General features: G+C 37.6%; 1 long non-coding RNA gene across 1 annotated transcript in view; it reads left to right on the forward strand.

Annotated features, from left to right (window-relative positions):
- Positions 1 to 9994: 9994 nt before the first annotated feature.
- The window catches only part of LOC111097236, a 59638-nt gene continuing 47294 nt past the window's right edge, over positions 9995 to 22338 (forward strand). Inside the window, exon 1 of the long non-coding RNA XR_005362932.1 lies at positions 9995 to 10177. This is a non-coding gene — a long non-coding RNA (uncharacterized LOC111097236). The remainder of the gene's footprint in view (positions 10178 to 22338) is intronic.

A 22338-nucleotide genomic window follows, 5' to 3' on the forward strand; every position in this document is an offset into this window, starting at 1 on the left:
TGGCAAACAATAAACATGGGGATGGTCAAAAGTTTAAGATATCTGGCAGTAATAAAACAGTAGTATTGCCAAGTGAGTCCTGAGAGTGCATAAGGGCCAGATAAATGAGCAAGGATGGATGGTACACTCTGAGGAATTTGCACTTTATCCTGAGGCCAATGAGGAACTCTGTCAGTAAGAGCAACATGATTAGATTTGTGTTTTGGGAAAATGACACCTGCTACATTGTTTTGGAGAAAGTGTTTAGGGGCTGGAAGAAGATGGAGAGCAGTTATGTTTCAATAATCCAAAGGATTAAATACATTGGTTATTTTGTCTGGAATAGTAAGACTGAGGATGGAGAAAAATAGATTCCATAGATAATAAGTAGCTCTAAATTAGAGGAGTTAATGATATAACAGAGGAGAGGTGGGGAGGGTGAGAGTGGAGTCATGAATGGGATCCATGTTTTTCACTTACGCAATTTGAATGATGTTTGCACTCTTTCCTGGAATAGAAAACACTGAAGGCATGGAATCACATTATTGCATAGACTAAGTTACCATCTCAAATTATGTGAGACCTATTATCACAGCAGTGCTTTTCAAAGTGTGGTTCCCAGATTAATAGACTGCCTTAGCAATCTACACTGGGAAGGGGGCAGAGAGGAATGGAGAGACCCAGCCAGGAGCCCATTTGCCTGTCCATAAGAGGTCCTCTTCAGTGTCTTCCAGAAAAGTAAATACATATATTTGTCAGTGTTAAGGTACAGTGATTAACTGAACACCATAGAAGCACACTCTTCTGTAGGATTAAAATGTTACCAATCACCTTCATGTGAAGCTACCTAAATGCTACTTCCACACCTCTTCTCTTTTTATCTTCTTGAGAAGTGAAGACTATCCAGAACCTGTCATTCACTTATTCTATATTCACAGTGTTTCCATATACATCCCATGACAAGCTTTGGGATTTAGCAAATCGTTATCATATTATATGCAATCTTCTAAGAACTGCCAATTTCCTTCATTATAATTATAATTTTTATCTATGAAGCTGTACAAACCTATAAATCATCTGTTCTCTCTTTCTTTTATGTTAATACATTGAACTTTCTCCCCATTCCTCAGGAATTATTTACATTATTTGCCTTTCATGAAAAAATCCTTCTATGTACAATCTTTGACATGATTCTAGATGCTCAAGAACAATAAGTGTTTCTACACTTATACAGGGTCAAGGGATATACACACAGATATACAAATGTTCAACTTTGCAAGATAGTGAAAAATTATTTTGAAAGGTAATTACACTATATCTTAATCCCTCCATCATTATGTAGAAGTTGCCATCTTTGCCAGTTCTTAGTACTTCGGGATACCTTTGCAACCGTGCTTACACACTGGCTTGCCTCATCAAGCCTGGGTGATGACCACTATATCAAACAGGTGGGGATGATTGTTAGCTTGTTATTTCATCCCAAACTGTGGCTCATGATGTGGTTTCTATCACTGTTGTTGTGGGATCTGGAGTCCCCAGAAGTTGCCCAGAAGAACCAGGAAATACAACAAATATGTGTAGAGTTAATGCTGTATAGAGAAATCTTTGACCACTGAGAGACAGAACATGGAAAAGGGCCTGCAGAAAAAGCCTTCTTTCTTTCTTTTTAATTAATTCATTAATTTATTTATTTGAGAGTGAGAGAGTGCAAATATGCAAACAGGGGGAGGGAGAGAGTCCTCCAACAGACTCCCCACTGAGCACAGAGCCTGATGCGGGGATCCATCCCAAGACCCTGGGATTGTGACCTGAGCCAAGTCAGATGCTCAATAGACTGAGCCACCCAAGAGTCCCAGGAGAAGTCTCTTTTCTTCCAAATCCCAAAATTATTACAGAAACCACTGTTTTAGTTGATCCACTGTATTCAATCAGCCTCTATTGATTTACTCCCATTACCAAATATTATTATGTGTTTTTAAATTATTATTGATACTTTTATATTCTTATATGTGCCTTCACTTATTCCCTGCAATATACCCAGGGAATAAGTCACACTTACTTATCTGGGATTATATCCATGAATGCAGCCATAGGAAATCCATTTATCTAAACATTGAGTGATCTTATTCTTTAGAGAGTCCTGACTATTTTCAGCGTTTGCCTTTTTATATAACTTTTAGAATCAGTTTGTCCTCAAAAGCTATCATTGTATTGTCATTGGGATTGCATGAAATTCATAAAACAATTGGGGGAGATGACAAGTGGAATTTTGTGAGTTCATATTTATGCATGATCATGGTTTTATCTCAATTGTTTAGGTCATCTTTAAGCTTTTTCAGTTAATTTTCTGCAATGAGACATCTTCTGTTAAAAGTTTCATTAGATATTTTAATTGTTTTTGTTATTAGACTATTCCTCAAAGATTTTCTACATATTTGTTGCTGGTGTATAGAGATGCATTTTATTTTTCATACTGCCTAGTACTCAGGCATTATTCTAAACTATGTCTTATTTTTCATCTTTATAGGGCATTTTTCTACATAGACAATATCATCTATAAACAATGACATCAGAATTCTTGCTAAAACTAATCTGGGCATGATGTTTTCTTCATGGATAGGTTTAGATTATTCATCAATATTTTTTGGTTATAGAAATATTCAGATATGTCTTTTCTTCTTAATTCAATTTTCATGTTACATTTTTGTAAGGATTTGAAATTTTCATTTAATTTTCTAATTTATTGGTTTATGGAAGAGACATATCTAGATTTCTAGACAATCCATTATTAAGAGGAATAAAATGGAGAATATGCTGAGCACTTCAGCAATATTTCAGCATAATCCTCTATAATTTCTAATCATATTAATTCATAAGCAGTCATTAACGTATTCAGCCAATGATGTCTACTAGTCACTGTGATTATGTATTGTATACTTTACAATATGATACAGCCATATACCCAACATTAAGGAGATTACATCTCCATTGGAAAAAAGAAAAAAAAAGATAAGAAACGAACCTAAAATGACTAAAATCCAAAAGAGGAGGTTCTCCGTGAACCCTGAATGGCATAGAGATAGCAGTGTGGGCACTGAGAGGAAAGATGGATTACTGTCATATGAGGGAGTTGGGAAGACATCGAGAATCTTGGATATGGATTTCCTGCCATTGTCACCTCGCGCAGGTTTAATGGTTTCATTAGCGTCACTTCTCGGCTATGATGGATAATCAGAGACAGGACAGTGACAACAATGGCATGGAAGTGGAGCTCCCTGGCCCCTCAGGGCTGGGGAGGTACGTGGAGATGGTCCAGCAGCAGGTGCAGCCAAGCAGCTCCCATAAATCAAGCTGGCTCCCACCAACTGTGGGCAGGACTGATTGAAGCATTTTAAAGAAATGATTCAACAGATTTAAAAAATGATCTGCGAACTCCTAAAATAGCAGTTTGGTGCATGGAGAGTAGTTATTTTGAGTAAGGATGTAGAAACTGGCAAATCATAACAAAACCAAAGGTATTTTTTAAAAATATTTATTAAGTATTGATTTGTTCCTATTTACAGGTGCCTACTATATATTTTATTTAAAAAAAACTTTAAAAAAAATAAAAAAAAATAAAAAAACTTTAATTTATATAGAAAGGAAGTAGGTAGAGAGTATCATCTCATTTTTCTAAGTAGATATCATGATTATATTGGTCAATTGCCAGTGCAGGAAGCCAGCTCTGGGTAACTTAACCAGCAAAGTAATTGGCAAGAAAGTTGGAGAAGTTACACTAGAAAATGGACAAAACTCAAGAGAGTCTAGACAGAGGTCCCAGAGTTCCCACAGAACAGGGGGTACCCCTCTGCTCAACACTTTGCTCAACTCTTGTGTCCCTTAGCTCTGGACAATCACCACAGCTGCTATTTGACATTATGCAATGAATTCATCGTTGACTTTTCCTTCATCTTGGTGGTGGCACTCATAGGAAGCTCAAAGTTGTAGATGAGAGTGTCTGATAATCCATGTCTTGCCTGTTGGACAGGAGGAGAGAGAAAGAAAGTATTTGCTTTCCTTCAGCTCTCCAATGGAAAGAAGTTCCCTGATTCTCACATGGGCTCTCAGAATTGAATATTCTTCCCAAATTAGAAAGGATTCCAGATGCCCAGGGACATTCACACAGACGCCTTTCTCAAAATGACCTAGCTAATAAGCAGAGCTAGTATTTTCCAATCAGGTCTGTCGGAACCAAAAACCCCATGATCTTTTCACAGAACTGATTCAGTTGCAATAAATACTGCAGATAAGTTTAGTTTTAGAAAGTGGCATGATTTTTACATCAGCGTAGTGGGGCTAGGTCTCCCATTTAGCATCTACTCTACGCAAGAGGATGCTGAGCAAGACAGAGTGGGGATAGATAGTCTTATATTCTTAGCATTTATGGTCTAATTGGGGGTCATTTTTTAAAATATCTATTCACACCAAGTGAATGTCAGCTCTGAAAAGAGCTATGGGCGTTCAATGTTAGGAGAAAACACTGTGAGCTGAGACATTCCAGAAAGCTTTATAGGAGAGGTGGCCAGAATTTCACTATGCAGGAGATGATGTTTCGGGAAAGGGAAGATTTGCTTATGCAACAATATATGTAGGCATGAATCTATCAGACTGTAGTGCAGAACTTTCTGGGTTAAGTCCATGACGTCATTAAGGAAACAAAAGTGTTGATCATCATAGCCTCTGGAAACCATGAACCAAATTCCAGCCATCAGAATAAGGGGCGGGATTGTGGGGTGTCAGGAAGCAACCGCCAGTTCTCTCTGTTTGATGGAATCCATTTTCTGGAGAAAAGGGCAAAGTACTGAACACCAGGCCTGCAGTGATTAGCAAACAGGCATGGCACAAATGGGAAGAAAGAGCAGTCAGCTCAGCTAAGATGTGCTCTCCAGGAGGTTAGAGACCCAGAGAGCAGGTTGCTGGCTAATAAAGAGCATGGACAGCTTTGGGCCAAAGTCAGTTGTGAGAGGCCTGAAATACAAATGCAAACTCTGTGTTTTGTTGCTTCAGGATAGAATTCCATTACGCTGGCTCTGACCTTACGAGAACATTGTCAGTGGCCTTGGAGCAAAAAAGAATAATGCTCCCTTCTGAAGTGAAGCCAAGAATAATGCTTCAATAAAGAATTATAAAGCAAACTCTAAACCAAAGCCGCATCCTACAGATGTACCATTCACTCCTTTTTTAGAGCAGGTGACCTGGAAAAGGAAGTCTCTACTGAGACCAATGATACTGACAGGAGTACTTAAGACATGGTTGCCCAGAAAGCCTTCATCACTTTGTAGTTAACATAAAATATACTCATTTATTGGAAGGTGCACAGTCACAGACAAATGTGACCATGTTGAAAGGAAGATAAACAGCAATGCATTTCAGAGCTTGTTAATTTCCATCCTGGCTTCACACCTGCTCTTCACTCTTGCTGAATCTCATATCCACCCCCTACCCCTGCCCTGCACCCCTAGATACTCACAGTTTTCATCCCTCCCCTTACACAACTCCCTCGGCCACCCCCTCACACCAACTTCTTTCTACTTTTAACGGTTAAGCTTACATGTCACCTCCTGAGACAGGAATCCTCTGACCTGTCTCTAGCTAATGTAGGTTATTTCTTCTCTATCATAGCATCTTATTTCCTCAAAATACCCATTAAATACTTACATGCATTTACTTCTCTCCTTGCTTATTTTCCATCTGTCCTAATAGGCTGTTAACTTTAAAAGTCCAGTGATTGGGTCTTGTATTCACTCCCACATATTTGGTGCCCGGCAGAGTGACTGGCCCTTAGAAAACAGTAATTATTTGATGAATAAATAAATGAATGCAGAATCAGAACATTTCCTCAAGTTTTCTTCTGTATCACTCACTAGGCATCAAAACAGATGTTAGTAGATTTTGTGCACACAAGGAAAAGTAGGACCAAAGGTACCTTAGAGATTTGACCTTGAGCTACTTAATCTGGTTTTGTTCCACTTTTTAAGAAAATAGAATCTCATTCCACATGCAAATGAATATCAGAGGTTTATTGCTGTTTATGTAACAGTGAGTGCTGCTCTCCGAGGAGCAGCACCATTTTTCACTATTACACCACACTCTGCTTTAGACAGAGTGAGTGATTGGTATTATTTATTGCATAGATATTTAAATGATTAGATGATTACATGAATGAATGTAGAATTAGAGTGATATAATAATGCACAGAATCAAGAGATTTTCTTTGGGCTATGAATCAAATAACCAAAATGCAAACACAGGGACAACTCTTGCTTTGAATCTGGCAGGCTCCAATTAATATTTATTAGGTAAGGAATCGTGTCTCTGGCTGGGAATTTAAATTAACAAACAGATGGTTTCTCTAATGTAGCAAGTGTAGGTTGGAATTTTTTAGCTCGGTTAGCATCACATTACTCAGTTCCATGGCTCTGTACTCTACTTGCATTGTGCACACAGATTTGTGATATTTTGGCTACTAGTAGTACTTGGAGGGGCAGATGGTCCAGGGCAAAGTTAGCCTGTTTCTGGGAAAGACAACTCACAATGCTTCATAACAGCCTGGGGGTAGTTCACTATTTCTTGCTATACTGACACTCAGGAAATCAAGGCTTTAAGAATGGATTTAAGGGCATCACCATTTTATTCTGTATGATAAAATAATTGTGGTAGGTTAAAAACCCTTCAGTATGTTTCAGTGTATTTGTGAAAATCTGTTAGCAAACCTATTGTGTTTGACTTCCTTCTCAATCTAGAAAAAAAAGGCAACTATTTCAAAGGTTTTAAAGGGCAGTATAAATTGAACCTCTATTTTGATTATAGAATGTATGTGAAATGCCTTGTATATGGTGCATGGAATATAGTAAACTCTCAATAAATGTTAATTTCTTTTCTTTCCATAACACTTGGAAATTACAATGTGTTCATGAATTTTTGATAGTTATTTATGAAGCATTCAATATATTTTAGACATTGCATGAGTGCTTTTCAGACATTATTACCTTGATTAATCCTTAATCTCTCTGTGAGGAAGAGACTATGATTATCCCCATTTTCCAGGTTAAAGAAGTAAGTCACTCAACCAAGTCAATCACAACAAATAATCCTGACCTGTCTTATCTCAAAATGTATGCTAGTAGATATCTTACCCCTTAATTAAGTATGTTTGCCACTTCAAAAGAATTGGCACATTTAAAGCCTTACTTTTAAGAGTTCTATTGTGATTTATACGTGTTTGTGTAAAGTGCTTTATATTTTTAATTAGTGATGAACTCCATAAGAATGAGAACTGTTTTATTCTTATTTCCTCATGTCTTCCACAATGCCTGAGATTTCAAATATACATATATATATATTTCAAATACATATATATTTCAAATACATATATATATTTTAAATATATATATATATATATATTCCATGCCTGATAGATATTTGGCAAGTTAGTGAGTGATAATTCCAGAGAAAATATATAACATGAACTCTGCTTGTGGGGTGATCAGTATTTTCCTATTAGAAGTGCTCAGGCTGAAGCTGTGTGGTTCACCTTCCATGGATGATTTAGAAAGCATTTCTAAATTGTGGGAGAAATTGTCCTGGATGATGATGTAAACAATCCATGCAAATTAAATGTGCAACTTGTTTCTACAAATGCGAAGGAGTTCACAATCTTATTTATGTATCCTTCAGTAAATTTTTTCTTGCCTTAAAAATGTATGAATTAGAATCTAGGAGAGAAAAAAAGATCCATGCTATTGTCCCATCACTACCCTCAAACTTCAGAAAAATCCTTTATTGTTCCAAAAGCCTTTCTCCAATAATATATAATTTCTTGCACTATCATCTCAGTCCATTTGAGCTGCTATAACATAATACCATGGGCACACTAGGTGGCTTATAACATCAGAAATTTATTTCTTACAGTTCCAGACACTAGAAGTCCAAATGCAGGAGGGGTCAGGTTCTGAATTACAGATTACCCACTTCTCACTGTGTTCACATGTAGTGGACGGTAATAGGGACCATGGCAGGGCCTCTTTTACAAGACACTAATCCCATTCCATTCGTGAAGGCCCCATCCTCACAACCAAATGGCCTCCAAAACTCCCCATCTCCTAATGCATCATCTTGGGGATTAAGATTTCAATATATGAATTTGGGGAGGATGCAAACATTCCAACTATAACACCACTCTTAAGTGAGACTCCCATGGCCACTGTTTCTAACTAAATTGTATGAAACAAGAGCATTGGAAACACTTCAGTGTGTTTGGTACAGAAGACAGGTTTCCCAAGGCCCCATGTCAGACGTATTTAGCAGAACCTTCAGTTGTAGGGCCCAGGAAATCACTTTTTACCCTGCTTCTATGTGTTTGAAATTATCCCACTACAGTTTGAAAATTGGTGTACTTGGACTATTGAGAGACAAGAACAAAACCTGACCCCGCCTCCAGCCCTCCCTCCCCCAACCGCAAGCATATACTATTGTTTGTTCTTCCTCAGTGCACAAGTCAGGCTTCTCCAGAGAAATGGAACCAATAGGATGTGTGTAAATAGAAAGAAAGAGAAAGACAGAAACAGATTTATTTTAAGAAATTGGTTCATGCAGTTGTGGAGTCTGGCAAGTGTGAAATCTGCAGGGCAGGCCAGCAGCCTAGAGAGCCAGGAAAGAATTGACATTGTAGCTTGAATCCAGAGGCCATCTGTAGACAGAATTCCCTTGTTCTCAGGGACAGTCAATCTTTATCTTGGAGCCTTCAACTGATTAGATGAGGTCCACCTATGTCATGGAAGAAAACCTGCTTTACTCAAAGTCTACTGATAAAAACAGTAATCTCATCCAAAAAATATCTTCACAGGGACCAAAAATTATATTGTGAGCAAAAATCTAGGCACTGTGGTGTTGTCAAGCTGACACATAAAATTAACCATCATGCACAGCAGTAGCTTCAGAGAATGCTCAGGGGACTGTGTTTGTCATTAAGGCCTACAGAGAATAAATGATTCTGGACAGAGAGCTCCCAGACTCACAGCTTGATAGTGATCTTTCAAGCACGAGGCTTTCTATAGCTTCACTTATCTCCAGCAGAAAACGACCAGATGAAACTAAAGAAAAAAAAATCCAATGGTGACTTTCATGATGATTTTTAATATTACACACACACACACACACACACACATGCATGCACACAGATTAGGATGTTTCATTTATCAAGCCATTATATTCAAGGTTTGAAATCTTTTTTTGTCTAAACCAAAAAAGGATGGTGAAAAAAGGAAACATAAACAGAGAGGGGTGACCTAACTCTCTAGTCAATACCAACCTCAGGATGAACTGAAATTACCCCATGGCTCCATTTGACCACAGAGTGGGGTTCCCTCCCCTCCCAGTTCTGATTCAGAGTTGCTGACGAGTTGGGACTCCTTGAGAAGGAAAATATTGCAGGTAAATGTTTTCCTCCTGATGTCTGAGTCAGAGAGCTTATTTCTCTGATTCACTAAGGGAGAGTTTTAGCCCCTACTCCCATGGACCCTCACATTACCATTTTGGTGTGCCAACAGATCTGCCAGAGAGCACCATTTGAAAACCCAACCTCTCTGAAATGCCACCTTTTACTCATGAAGGCTTCATAGTCAATATTTCTTTGGGACTTTATTTCTGGCTTTGATTTGGTGGACTGAATTAAGCAATGTTAAGATTCTACATCATATTAACACCTGGAATTCTTCTCACTGGGCTGGTAGTTAAAAGCTCTTCAATCCGTTTCTCTTTCCTTGTTAATGATAGAATGGGAACCTTTAAAGAATATACATGAAACTCCTCATTAATCATTTGCTTCAAAGTTGGCAAAGGCAATAACTTCACTCATTGGCATGAATTTGCCCAATTAATCTGCAGGAATTTCCATGTCTGGTGATTATTTCCTGGGATTGGTTTTCACATGGTATGCCCTCCTGGGATGTTTCTTAGAACACAACTTAGACTGCAAGCCTTTCAACCTCATGGGATTTGTATTTGGGCTTCTTTTCTGCAGGCTTTTACCCTGTGGTTCTCACTGGAACTCATGTATGTCATTGGGGCTTTTATTTTCACCCAACTTCCTCCTGGGCTTTTACATCTGTGGCTGGGAATGGCTAACTGCATAATCTCAGAAGTGAGTGACTCTGCATTTGTAAGTGAAAAAATTACAAATGTTTGTTCTTGGGGACACTTCATAGGTTGTTGCCTTTTTATCTTATTTATATCTTGAATTTTTTCTTTCTGTGATTAAACAAAATATTAATAAAGTCAGTTATATGATAGGTAGAGGAATAGACGGATAGAAGACAGGTAATACAGATAGATGATAAATAGAAGATAGATGATAGATGGGGTGATGATAGGTAGATGATAGATGGATAGATAGATAGATGATAGAAGACAGCAAGACAGAGATACAGAGATAGAATGCTTCTAAGATATTTTTTCCAAAATAAGACTATTTTTTGAAATCTGCTGCACCGGTTTGGAGGCCCATCTTCCACCCAAAGCCATTGCTTCAGGTAATCAGGTGCCTCACTATTCCCCAAATTCTGTGTCATTCCAACCTTTCTGCTTTTATAAAAACTACTTCTAGATTTTCTTGTGATGTTCTCCATCATAACCTCTCAATCCACCAAATCCTACTCCTCCTTCTAAATCTTAATAAGGAAAGCTACAATTCCAGTTCCTACAATTCTTTGGACCTGCATTTATCCTTCCACACTTCTGATGGCCTTTTGCTACTGGCAGGACGATGCACTTGATACTTTAAGCACACTATACTTTCTCTTAATTTTACTGTATTTGTTAGTCTCTTCTTAAAAGCTGTAACAGAATAGCTTTTCAAGGTGCTATTCAGCTCACACAGGGCCTAGTCTCATATGAGGTGTTCAGCTATGAGCAGATTGAAAAGAAAACCTTAATCTAATGTATTCTCAAGTTATATCCACATGATTGTGGGTGACGTGGCTCATCAATGACCTGCACAGGGTAATGAATGGTAGGGCTTTATTTGCTCTCTCTCTCTCTTAAAAAAAAAAAAATCTATTTATTTATTTATTTAATTTACTTATTTAAAAGAGAGAGAGATATAGAGATAGAGATAGAGATAAACATAGAGATAGAGATAGAGAGAGAGAGAGAGAGAGAGAGAGCCTGAATAGGAGGGGCAGAGAGAGGGGGAGAGAAAATACACAGTAGAATCCAGACTGAGCATGAATCCCAATAAGGACTTGATGTGGGGCATGACCCCATGACCCTAAAATCCCGACTTGACCTGAAACCAAGAGTTGGATGCTTAACCAACTGTGCCACCATGATGCCCCTATTTTCTCTCTTGAAAAGGTCTGGGTTCTGGTATCACTACATAAAGGTAAATTCATGACTTCTGTTTCATAATTGTTCCCCAACTGCCCCTGACCTTTCCCTGGTAGTATGCAATTCCCTCTCTCTCCATTATGGAAAAGCAAGAGAGTTACATTTGAGGTAAATTATGTACTAATTATGTGAGTTGTTGTTGCAACCATTCTCAGTGACAAATTACTAATAATAAACCTTGCATTTTTCCTACTCACTGCCCAACCATGGAGAATCTCAGCAGGGACTCAGCATCTGTTTTGATGGTCTTGTTTTTCTATGCTTTATGCATAAACAGTTTTCGTATGAGTCAGGAAATACTGGCTTTCATAGTAGTGGGTTGAACATGGGTAACTGTCAGAAATGTTCTAGAACTCTTATAGTTTATGAATTAGATTTATAATTATGAAAACTTAGGAATATGTCACATGAAATAATTTTAACATGTGCCATGGTGGAGGAAAATGTTGAAACAATGGTTTCTGGACTTGTAAATATAATAAATGCCCATTTATTATTTTTTGTATTCATTTCATTATACTTGTTATCTATGACTTGGAATGGTTTTTCCCAAATTTAGAATAAAGCTATGCAGACTTGTAGAAATATCCATGACATAGCATCTGCTCTCTCATCAGAATTAGAATAGCATAACCAGTATCTCCTAGGATGCAATGGGAATCACAAGTCGAATGAGGCATCAATCTTATGCTCATGCTTCAGTGATCAGCCATACTGGCTGAACAAAGCAAACATTCCAAATTAAACATCATAGACATTGATTTGTGACTTAATGCAAAAATTTCCCTTGGAAAGGTTATGTTTTGTTTTGTTTTGTTTGTTTGTGGTTAGCAATTCCTTTTGACATAGGAATTCTCATTATGAACAAGGAAAATTTAAACAACAAAATTCATTTTCCTTCCCATAACGTAAAATTTGGGGAGCTGTTCCTTTAGTATATTTCCTTTCACTTGCCATGTTTGGTTCCTGGTTTCTCCACCATGATAAAAATATGTGCCATCTTTTGAAAGAGTTGGGACATTCCTATAAGAAGTAAACAATAATTACTGCCCCTTATCTTAAAAAGAATTTTGGCTATTACAACAATTAAAAATGAAAGCCAACTTCTTTTTTTTTATGTTAAGTTTTTTTTTTAAATTTTTATTTATTTATGATAGTCACAGAGAGAGAGAGAGAGGCAGAGACACAGGCAGAGGGAGAAGCAGGCTCCATGCACCGGGAGCCTGACGTGGGATTCGATCCCGGGTCTCTAGGATCGCGCCCTGGGCCAAAGGCAGGCGCTAAACCGCTGCACCACCCAGGGATCCCGAAAGCCAACTTCTAAATACAGAAGTTTTACAATTTTTTCCTGGTTATAATTGCAATGATATGCCTTGGAAAATCTTGAGAAAATCTATTCTTCAGCAATTTAGATTGTTTACAAAAGCTCCATGATTTCAACTGTGAACATACATCTGGCTGACAAAGATTTTGTCATATTTTTAGATCCCTTTACTCAAAGTAGGTCAATAGGATATTTTCAGAAACCTTTACTTCTGACTTAATATAAATTGCAAGAGATCTTTCCAGAAAATGCAATAACAGGCACCGAAGATGATTTTTCTTTTCTTACCAAATTTCATCGATGCCTAAGTATTAGTATTGGCAAGCCTGGCACTCTATTGCTATACACAGTTTTGAGCTGGGCAGTAAGTTAGTCTCTGCAAGGAGGCCACACAATCCCCAAATACTGATGTCATAAACTATACAGGAAGGCAAGGTAATACTTGAAAACAATGCTATTTCAGGAATGTTAGATTTTGTCTTGCAAGCACTATGAGGAATTGAAGTAATCATCTCAAGGACAAAACTCAAATGACAAACCCTTTTCTTTTCCTTGTATCTGTTTCTAAATGGCAGAAGTCATAGAAACTGAAATAAATTTAGCAATTTAAAATTTGAAATGTTTTGTTGAATTCTATGAAAAGGGATTGTTAATTTTTGGCACTATCTGAAATGTTCTTAATTACAAAACAAGAGAGAGAATTTTAATATTTGGAAAATAGATTACACTGCAAATTCTATAATACCAGAAAACTGGTTGGGTTCCAAAATACTCTGAGAAATCACAGATTGGAGCTATGGTTTAAAACAATCAGTATAAACTGTGACACTGTAAATAATGTTCTCTCCAAAAATATCCCCCAAATACATATAAATTTAATCTCATGCAAAAGAACCCTAATCTTAAATTTTATTTAATAAAAAACAAATAGTTTATTGCAGAATTTTTTGGAACAATTAGGGATGAGGCATATTGGAACAGAGGAATGAGGAACGATTATCTATTTTATAAGCAGAAGACTGAATAATGTGAATTATGTACAAGTACACTTTTTACCTCCCAAATAAAGAATACATGTGAAGATTTTCATGTAACAATGTTTTATTTTTAAAATCCTTACCATAATCAAATTATTTCACATGACTTTTAAAAATAGCCTTCTAACTGGTATTATGTTTTGGCTCTTTTTTTCCTCCAACCAATCCTCTTTTGGGTGGCCAGAGTCATCTGTCTAAAAACATAAACATCTGCCATGTTTGTGTACTTCAAAACTTTCAATGGATGACTACTTCTGAGAGGACTAAGTTCAATATTTAGGGCACAAAAAAGAGGCCCATGGTATAGTCTCTGCTCACCGTTCTACTTTATCTTTTACCATAATCTACACTTAGACAATTTCAGCCATATCTTTCAAGATAATACCTACACTGCTTATCCTCAAATGCAAGTTCTTCCATGGTAAACAAACTTCTGCATTTCTCATACCTCTCCATTCTTTGGTCTTTACACTTTAGCCATAGCAAATAATAGCTGTTTTTCCATCATCATGCTATTTCATTCCTCTGGGCCTTTGTTCATGTTCTCCCTGTGTATGTTCAACCTATCCTGTTTTCCACCTGGCTACCTCATAATCTTGTCATCCTCCAGGAACTTCTATCTTCCTCTACCATTTAACTTTTTAATTCATGCACTCCCACAACACCCAGGCCCAACTGATGACAGAAAGCTTGCTTTCATTATATCAAACGTATTCTTTCAAGTCTACTTCCCTTACTAGAATAAAAGCTAGATGAAGGCAAGGACTGATTCGTCTACCTTTGTATTCCTAGCTTCTAGCAAAATGCCTGGCATGTTAAAAGGTCTCCATTTTTATATCTTGGAATGAATGTTATCTTTTACAAGGAGGGAAATCATTTGGGACCATGCATTGGACAAACAATATTTTTAGAAAAAAGTAATCTGGCAGAGCTTCATAATGGTTTATAATGCCTGCAATTTTTATTTCTATACAAAGATATAAATTCTGGCCACAGTTCCTGTAAATTGCTAAAACGTTAAAATTATCTAAGCATTTGGAATTCTATTACCTTGACAAACAAATAGCATTATAAATCATCTGAAAACTTGGGTTTGCATTTGAATATTGTAAAAATGTTGTGTAAGGCTGGTGTCCTACAACAAGTTCAACACTGAAATTTGAAGTGTAGGGAAGGCAAACGTGATTCTTGAACCAAGTCTGCTTGTAGAAAGGGATGTAGTTGGGCAGGACTCAGATTAAAAGGAAAAGATCAATGTCTCTTAGAGAGAAACACAAATGGGTAGATCTTTCCAACCTCATCCTTCAGCTCCAAAAACAACCCAGTTGAAAACAGAGGAGAGTGAGTCAAAGCCCTGCTGGGGAAGTGTGGATGAGCCATCCTGGTGGTCTAGGAATCACCTCCTAGAGACAAACAACACCATGGTAAAGAGAACCCATCAACAGGTAGTACGAGTAGAATGGAGTGATCTACCCCTGCAGGTAGACAACTCTGACGGTTCATTCATGCAACAAATATCTCTGTGTACCAGGTGCTGTGCCAACCTTTGGTCATATGGATGTGAAGACAGAGAGATCCTTTTCTCTTATAGAACTCACTGTGGAACATAGAGAAGCAGGAGCATGTAGTGATCATAAATGACCTGCAGTGGAAATTGCACTACTTTCCTCTTCACTGTATTGACCAAGTGATACTGACTTGTGAAATCCTGGTAACACCAATTGTACATTAATTTTCCCATAACCATGTGATGGCTCTTTGGGCCCCTAAGAATGGGAAATAATCCAGAAAAATAATGCTGAGATAAAGATCAATGGGTAAACCCTTTATTGAGAGATGCAAACCCAAGACAGCCAGAGTGGGGAGAAAGGAGAGTAAGATGAGATCAGGAAAGAGGAAAAGCAAGTACAGGTGGCCCCTTATCAAAGTGGCCCCAGCCTTCCAATAGAAAACAACTATGACTGGTTATTTGGTTCTGTAAGATGACTCCAGAGAGGTGCCTCAGAACTTCCTCTATATATCTGGTGACTTTCCTTCCTTCCTTCCTTCCTTCCTTCCTTCCTTCCTTCCTTCCTTCCTTCCTTCCTTCCTTCCTCTTTCTCCTCCTCCTTTCTTCTTCTTCTTCTTCTTCTTCTTCTTCTTCTTCTTCTTCTTCTTCTTCTTCTTCTTCTTCTTCTTCTTCTTCTTCTCTTCCTCTCTCTCCCTTTCTTCCTTCCTTCCTCCTCCCCCTTTCTTGGCAGCTACCTCTCAATGTTCAAAGTCTTCCCAATGGGTGTTAACTCTCAGAGTTCCTAACAGTATGACCCACTCCCTCGTGGCAGGCACTAGGAAAGCACAGCTACTGCAGGTCCAGCTAGTTCAGCCTTCAGCCTCAGACAAGGTTTCTGCCATTGGTAGCCTCTGAAGACAAGTCAGGAGGGGCTGGGAATTCACCACCACAGGAGTAGACAGGGGGTGGTGCATAAACAGCCCAACACGGGTGGGATATGTCCCACTGTTAGAACAGGTGGTACTCAGTGGTCTGTGAACAAGGCGTCAGGTAACATGCAACATAGTGTATTTTACCTTTTGTAATCCTTTCCACTACATTAGGAAGAAAACCTCAGCTGGTGCTATTCTAAAACACTTCTCCAACACTTACCTTTAAAAAAAAAAAACAAGCAAGAACAATTTTATTCAAGATTATTGCAATAGGGGAAAAAGATTGAACTCACATTGGAATATAGCTGAGACAGCTGGGGATTTGTAGCTAATGGCAGGGTGAAAGGAAAGAGTAGAAAATCATTAAGAGGAACTCAGTTGATGTGGGGAAAGAGAAGCTTGACTGGCTACCAAGGTCAGAGGGATTGCCTCTAAACTGGCTTACCAGGATTCTCCTTAAAACTAGGCTCAGCACTCAACCCTTTTGCAAATGAAAAGAGGGCAGGTGAGTAGAATCTAGCTGGAGTTTAATTACATTACTGTACTTTGATAATATTTCTAGCATATTTTGTATGTTAATATGTGTATTTCACCTGTTTCAGCTCTGTTGCCCTTATGGAAAGTAGGATGGGTGTATATTAATATCATGAAGGAAGATTTCCTTTCAAAATGAATTTATTTGGATATAAAACCCACAGGCTAAAGAAAAAAATACCCAAACCATCATATTGATGGTGATAGATAGATGAGAAAAAAAAATCCAAAAGGAACAATACAAACAAGAAACTGTTAGAAAATGCTACCTTCCTGTGTTTGGACCTGATGTATGCCTGAGCATACATATGAGAACTTGGTCACAATGAGTTTTCTAATTAATTTTCTTGCTCTTAAATTAAATCTGTGTGCAAAAATATCAGGACTCATAGACCTACAAATGGAATCGACTTTATAAAACAACTAGTGTGCTTCCAAGTGTATAGTTGGCATTCTATAAATACTTTTGTCATTTGGCTTTTACTAGCAATAGAAGTGTCCTTAATTTAGGAAATAAAGAAGAAAAGGATGAGCAAACAATCTGGTACTGCGACAACAGCATTTTTCTTCCAGGAGCCCTTGAGAAATGTGTCACTTTAGATTTGCAGGTTTTCAGAACCAAAACATTGAGAAACCATCACACCAATCCTCTCTTTGGACAAAGGAAGCACCAATAGACCAAGGGGTTTCCCAAGTCCACACAGTTAGTGTAAAAAGTTTGAACTAAAACCATATCTCCTGAGGTCTAGTTGGGATTTTTTTGGAACATACACAGTGCTATGGCATAGTAAGATCACCTCTTAATTCGGCTTCTAAGCCCAGATGTTCTAGGAAGCAGACACATTTAACCCACTTTACTTTCCTACGCAAGCGGAAGGCTGCAAGGGAGCTAGACCTTCTGAAACATTTAATGGTATTTGTCATTTCCCTCTTCTCCAATACTTAATTCCCTGTATTCTAGGACACCATTGCTTTCTGGTTTCCCTCTCATTTCTCTGGTCTCCAATTATTTGTCTACGTTATTACTCCCTCTTTTTCCTCCTGACCTTTAGACTTGTTTTTCAATTTTTTCTGACCTTATTCTAAATATTTGAGTACTTCAGCTATATAGTGGGGATAATACTCTTTAAAATACTTGGTGATTTATCTATCTTTACCTATTTATCTATCTTGTGATTTATCCATCTTATCTATGTATCTATCAATTATTATATATCTCATGCTATTACCTATTTATCTATCACTTTTTTTTGCGTTTGTTTTATTTTTTTAAGATTTTATTTATTTATTTATTTATTTATTTATTTATTTATTTACTTATTTATGAGAAAGAGTGAGTGAGCAAGACAGAGACACTATATGCAGGGGAGTGGGAGAAATAGACTCCCATTAGCAGGGAGCCCAATGCAAGGCTTGGTCCTAGGACCCTGGGATCATGACTTGAACTGGAATCAGACGCTTAACTGACTGAGCCAGCCAGGCACTCCTCCTTTGTTTTATTTTATGCATGTAGGCATCACTATTATGAAACCATGAGTTTAGTAATAAGTTAGTAACATGAGGAAGGGGCGGATTGTATCTCCCAAACAAAGCCAGCCAGTGAAGAAGGGAGAAAGCTGCAAACCAGTGGTTCTCACTGTTCAGGAAGGGAAAGTAGAAGCTTTTTTTGGTGGGGGTGGAGGCCAGAGTCTTGAGGAAAGATAATAGTTTCAAGATGTTGTAAGGGTTTTTCTGGTCTCTAGTTCCCTCATCTCTTTGAGCCCTGTTCTAGACTGGATGTGGTTGGAAGATGGTGTGGGTGTATGGTGGGTGAGGAAGTGGGGGGATCTTTGGGAAGATTAAAAACCTCAAGTAAGTTGAGAGGGAATCCAAATGATGAGGGTGTTTTTCAGTTATATCTCTGGGAATTTTTCAGCATGGTTCTGTAAGAGATTGAACTATTTGAAGAAGATGAACCCATGACTGTCCCAGAGGAAAGCCTCCCAGAGTCTTAGATATTCTCTGGTGGTGCAGAGAAAGCAGCGAAGATTCACCAGGCCTCCATAGAGATCCTAAAAGAACCAGTAACCTTAAGAGATGTGCATTCATGACTGCCATATCCAGGAACATCCCAAAGTTAAAAATAAGGTGGAAACCAAAGATTTCATTACTGTCCAATGGGATACTCCAAATGATAATATTTTACCAGTAGTACCAGAGTGGGTAAAGTACAGAAAAACTAGAAATCAAGCCTGAACAACTCCATGACACTAGAATCAGAGGGACCCCCAAAGAATGCATGTAAAGCGGGGGTTCCTCCTAACTACCCATGTAATAATGAATAGAAATTTCTTTCTGCACACAACTATAAGTCTAAAGAAACCTTAATAGAAAATATAATCTTTAAACTGGTTGTATAAACAACCCAATTAATCTATTCACTCAAAAGTAACTTAAACCTGAAACATTATCTTGCCCTTAATTGGTGTCTCCCTCCCTCCTCCTCTCTCATAAGCATTGGCAACCTTTGCCAATTGATGGGAGTCTAGACTGTAAGAAGCATATAATACAGACAATGCTAAAAATTACTTTTTTGGAGTATTGTGTACATTTAGTTACCACGATTCATCTAATGTTCATTATATAAAGACAAATTTTAAAACTGTTAAGTGGCATGATGGAAATTCAGAAAAATAAACCATGCCAACCATATGTTCCATAAGCCTTGTGCTAGGCCCCGGTGGGTTTTCTTTGCATGGTTGTTCCACAAGAACATCACATTCAAAGTGTCCAATGCTAAACTTATATCCATCCCTTCTTTATTTTCTCACGCTAATGACACCCAAAATTGGGATAGAATCCTCAGAGCAATGTTTCTTGTTGATGTTAGATCAAAAAATGGTGAATAAATAAACACTGCCCCAACAACTGTCAAGGTACCATTATTGGAGTTCAAATGGCCCAGCTCTAATGCAGTGTGACATTGGGGAAGTTTCAATGAGACCCAGCTTCTTCATATATATAAAGTGAAGCAAATAAAAACAATTACAGAGATCCTATGAAAAAGAAATAAGACAGTGTAGTTCGATGTTTCCTAGCATTTAAATTTTTTAAATTCTTTTTTAGAGAAAGCTTGTTTAGCTAACGATTCAAGATAATGCTCTTCCAACTGATTTGTCCAATTTATCCTTTATTTATATGAATTCAATTTAAGCAGGATAAGAGAATTTGAGGTAGCAAACAGGGATGATTCAGTTCATCAATTTATATAATTAGCGAAATATTGCTGAGACTTTGTAAAATGCCATCACATAGACTTTAAAAATAAATGTGCTTGAGACATTGTTATTTAAATAGGAAAAAATTTGATACTCCCGCACAAAGTATATCCAAATAAATTTCAAATGGCTCAGAGATTTAAATTGAGAAAGAAGAAAAAAAGCTATGCAAACACTAAAATAAAATGTGAGTGAATTTCTTTATGCTCTGGGAAGAGGGAAGGTTTCCTAACTATGACTTCAGTTCCAGAAGAAATAAAAGAAAAAATAAACGCTTTTTACTATATTTTTTAAGTGCATGATGAAAGATAAGTGACAAAGCAAGTAAAAATTATTTGCATCTTACATCAAAGGGATGATATCTTAATATATAAAAATTTCTAAAAATCAGGAAGAAAAAGATAGTATGCCAATAAAAAAATAGGCAAAAGATACAATGGTGGGGGGGGGAGCCCTTGTTTTGAAAAGTGGGAAATTTAAAAATACCAAGCATTTCTCTTGCCTATCCTATTTGAAAGAACCACAGTGTACTCCATAATTGATGAAACAGTGTCTCTCTATAGAAATGTTCCAGTTAATAGATAAAGAAGAAATGAAAGGATGAGAATATTACTATTTTGTGCACCCTCATGGGCTAATGAATTTAGGCCTAAGCATCAGGTAATCTCTCTCTCTCTCTTTTTTTAAGATTTTATTTATTTATTAATGAGAGACATACAGAGAGAGAGAGAGAGAGAGGCAGAGACACCGGCAGAGAGAGAAGCAGGCTCCAGGCAGGGAGTCCGACGTGGGACTCGATCCTGGGACTCCAGGATCACTCCCCGGGTCTAAGGAGGCGCTGAACCGCTGAGCCACCAGGGCTGCCCAGCATCAGGGAATCTTAACATAACAAAAAAAGAAATGAGACAACCTATGTCTTCAAACAGAAGTATACAATGCTACCAATGAAATGTTCTTTCCAAAACAAAAGCAAAGCAAAACAAATACCTCTCTGCCAAACTCTGCCAAGATATTTGCCAGTCATAATCACGGTGGTTGCTAGTGTAGGAGAACCTGGAATGGCTTGAACAGAAGCCACACCTCCCTGGAAAGCACTTCTCAGATCCTTATTATCTCGGATGTTCAAACTGTGATCCTTTTCTCTGGGAATCCCCAGATCCATTATCACGAGAAAATAAAGAAGGGATGGAAATGAGTTGAGCATTGGACATGTCATGATAATGACATCCCAAATCAGGATAGACCCGGGAACCCAAAATGCCTCCAGCAGTTTTGGAAATAGAAGCCTTCCTTTCTGAAATTACTCTGGTTATAATACTTAAGATGTACTCATTTAAGTGTATCTTTAGTAGGTTTTTTTTTTTTAATTAAAGATTATTTATTTATTTATTTATTTGGGAGAGAGAGAGCACAAATAGGGGGAAGAGCAGAGGGAGAAGGAGAAGCAGGCTCCCCACTGAGCAGGGACCGCCCCCTCCCCCCAACAATGATCATGACCTGAGCTGAAGGTAGACACTTAACCAACTGAGCCACCTAGGTGCCCTTCAGCAGGTTTTAAAAGTAATTTTGAGAAATCTTTTCTATTTCTTTCCTTTGGAATGTTGGCTATTTGATTTTAAAGCCATCTTAGACCACCTATCTCTATTTGATTTGCTCATCCTTTTTGATAGAGTTAAGATTTTTGTTATATCCGCTGGAGGTTGAGGTGGTGCAGCTGAGCCCCTCCCTCTAGCTTCATTTCATTTTAATAAGTCAAACAAAACCATAATGTTCTCTTTTCTCCTCAGTAATTCAGGTTCACATCATTTCAGCTACATTTCTATGCCCTTTTAATCATCCTCGATCTCTCTAAGTCTATTGATCTCTTTGTTGCTTTGTTGCCTTTTATAAGTTTTTCAAGACCATTTCTCTTCTCACCTTATATAAATCAATCTGAAACTGTGCATATCGGAAAAGCAAAATGGAGGAATGTCTATGACTCTTAGGTTCTAACTTGAGCTTGAATTTCAATTTCTCTAACTTTTCAAAAGGTATGCTTGTAAGAAAATGTTCACATTCTGTTTGCTCCATTTCTTAAGACTTTTCTACCCATGAATCATCATTTTATGGACAATCTTAGCTGGATCACTAATTAGACTTCTTTATTGGCAATATTATCACCAGTACACATAATAATAATAATAATAATAATAATAATAATAATAATAATAACTGTCCTGATGTACTGAGTGCATTGAAGTGCCAGGTACTCTCTTGGAGCTCTACAATCATTAACTCAGTCAAGTTTTCATCACCACTCTCCAAGTGCAACAAGAGTGGCCCACATTGTAGAGGTGAAGATCTGAGACTTGGAAAGTTTATG

This window comes from Canis lupus, chromosome 8 (genome assembly GCF_011100685.1).
Source record: "Canis lupus familiaris isolate Mischka breed German Shepherd chromosome 8, alternate assembly UU_Cfam_GSD_1.0, whole genome shotgun sequence".
Taxonomy (NCBI): Eukaryota; Metazoa; Chordata; class Mammalia; order Carnivora; family Canidae; genus Canis; species Canis lupus.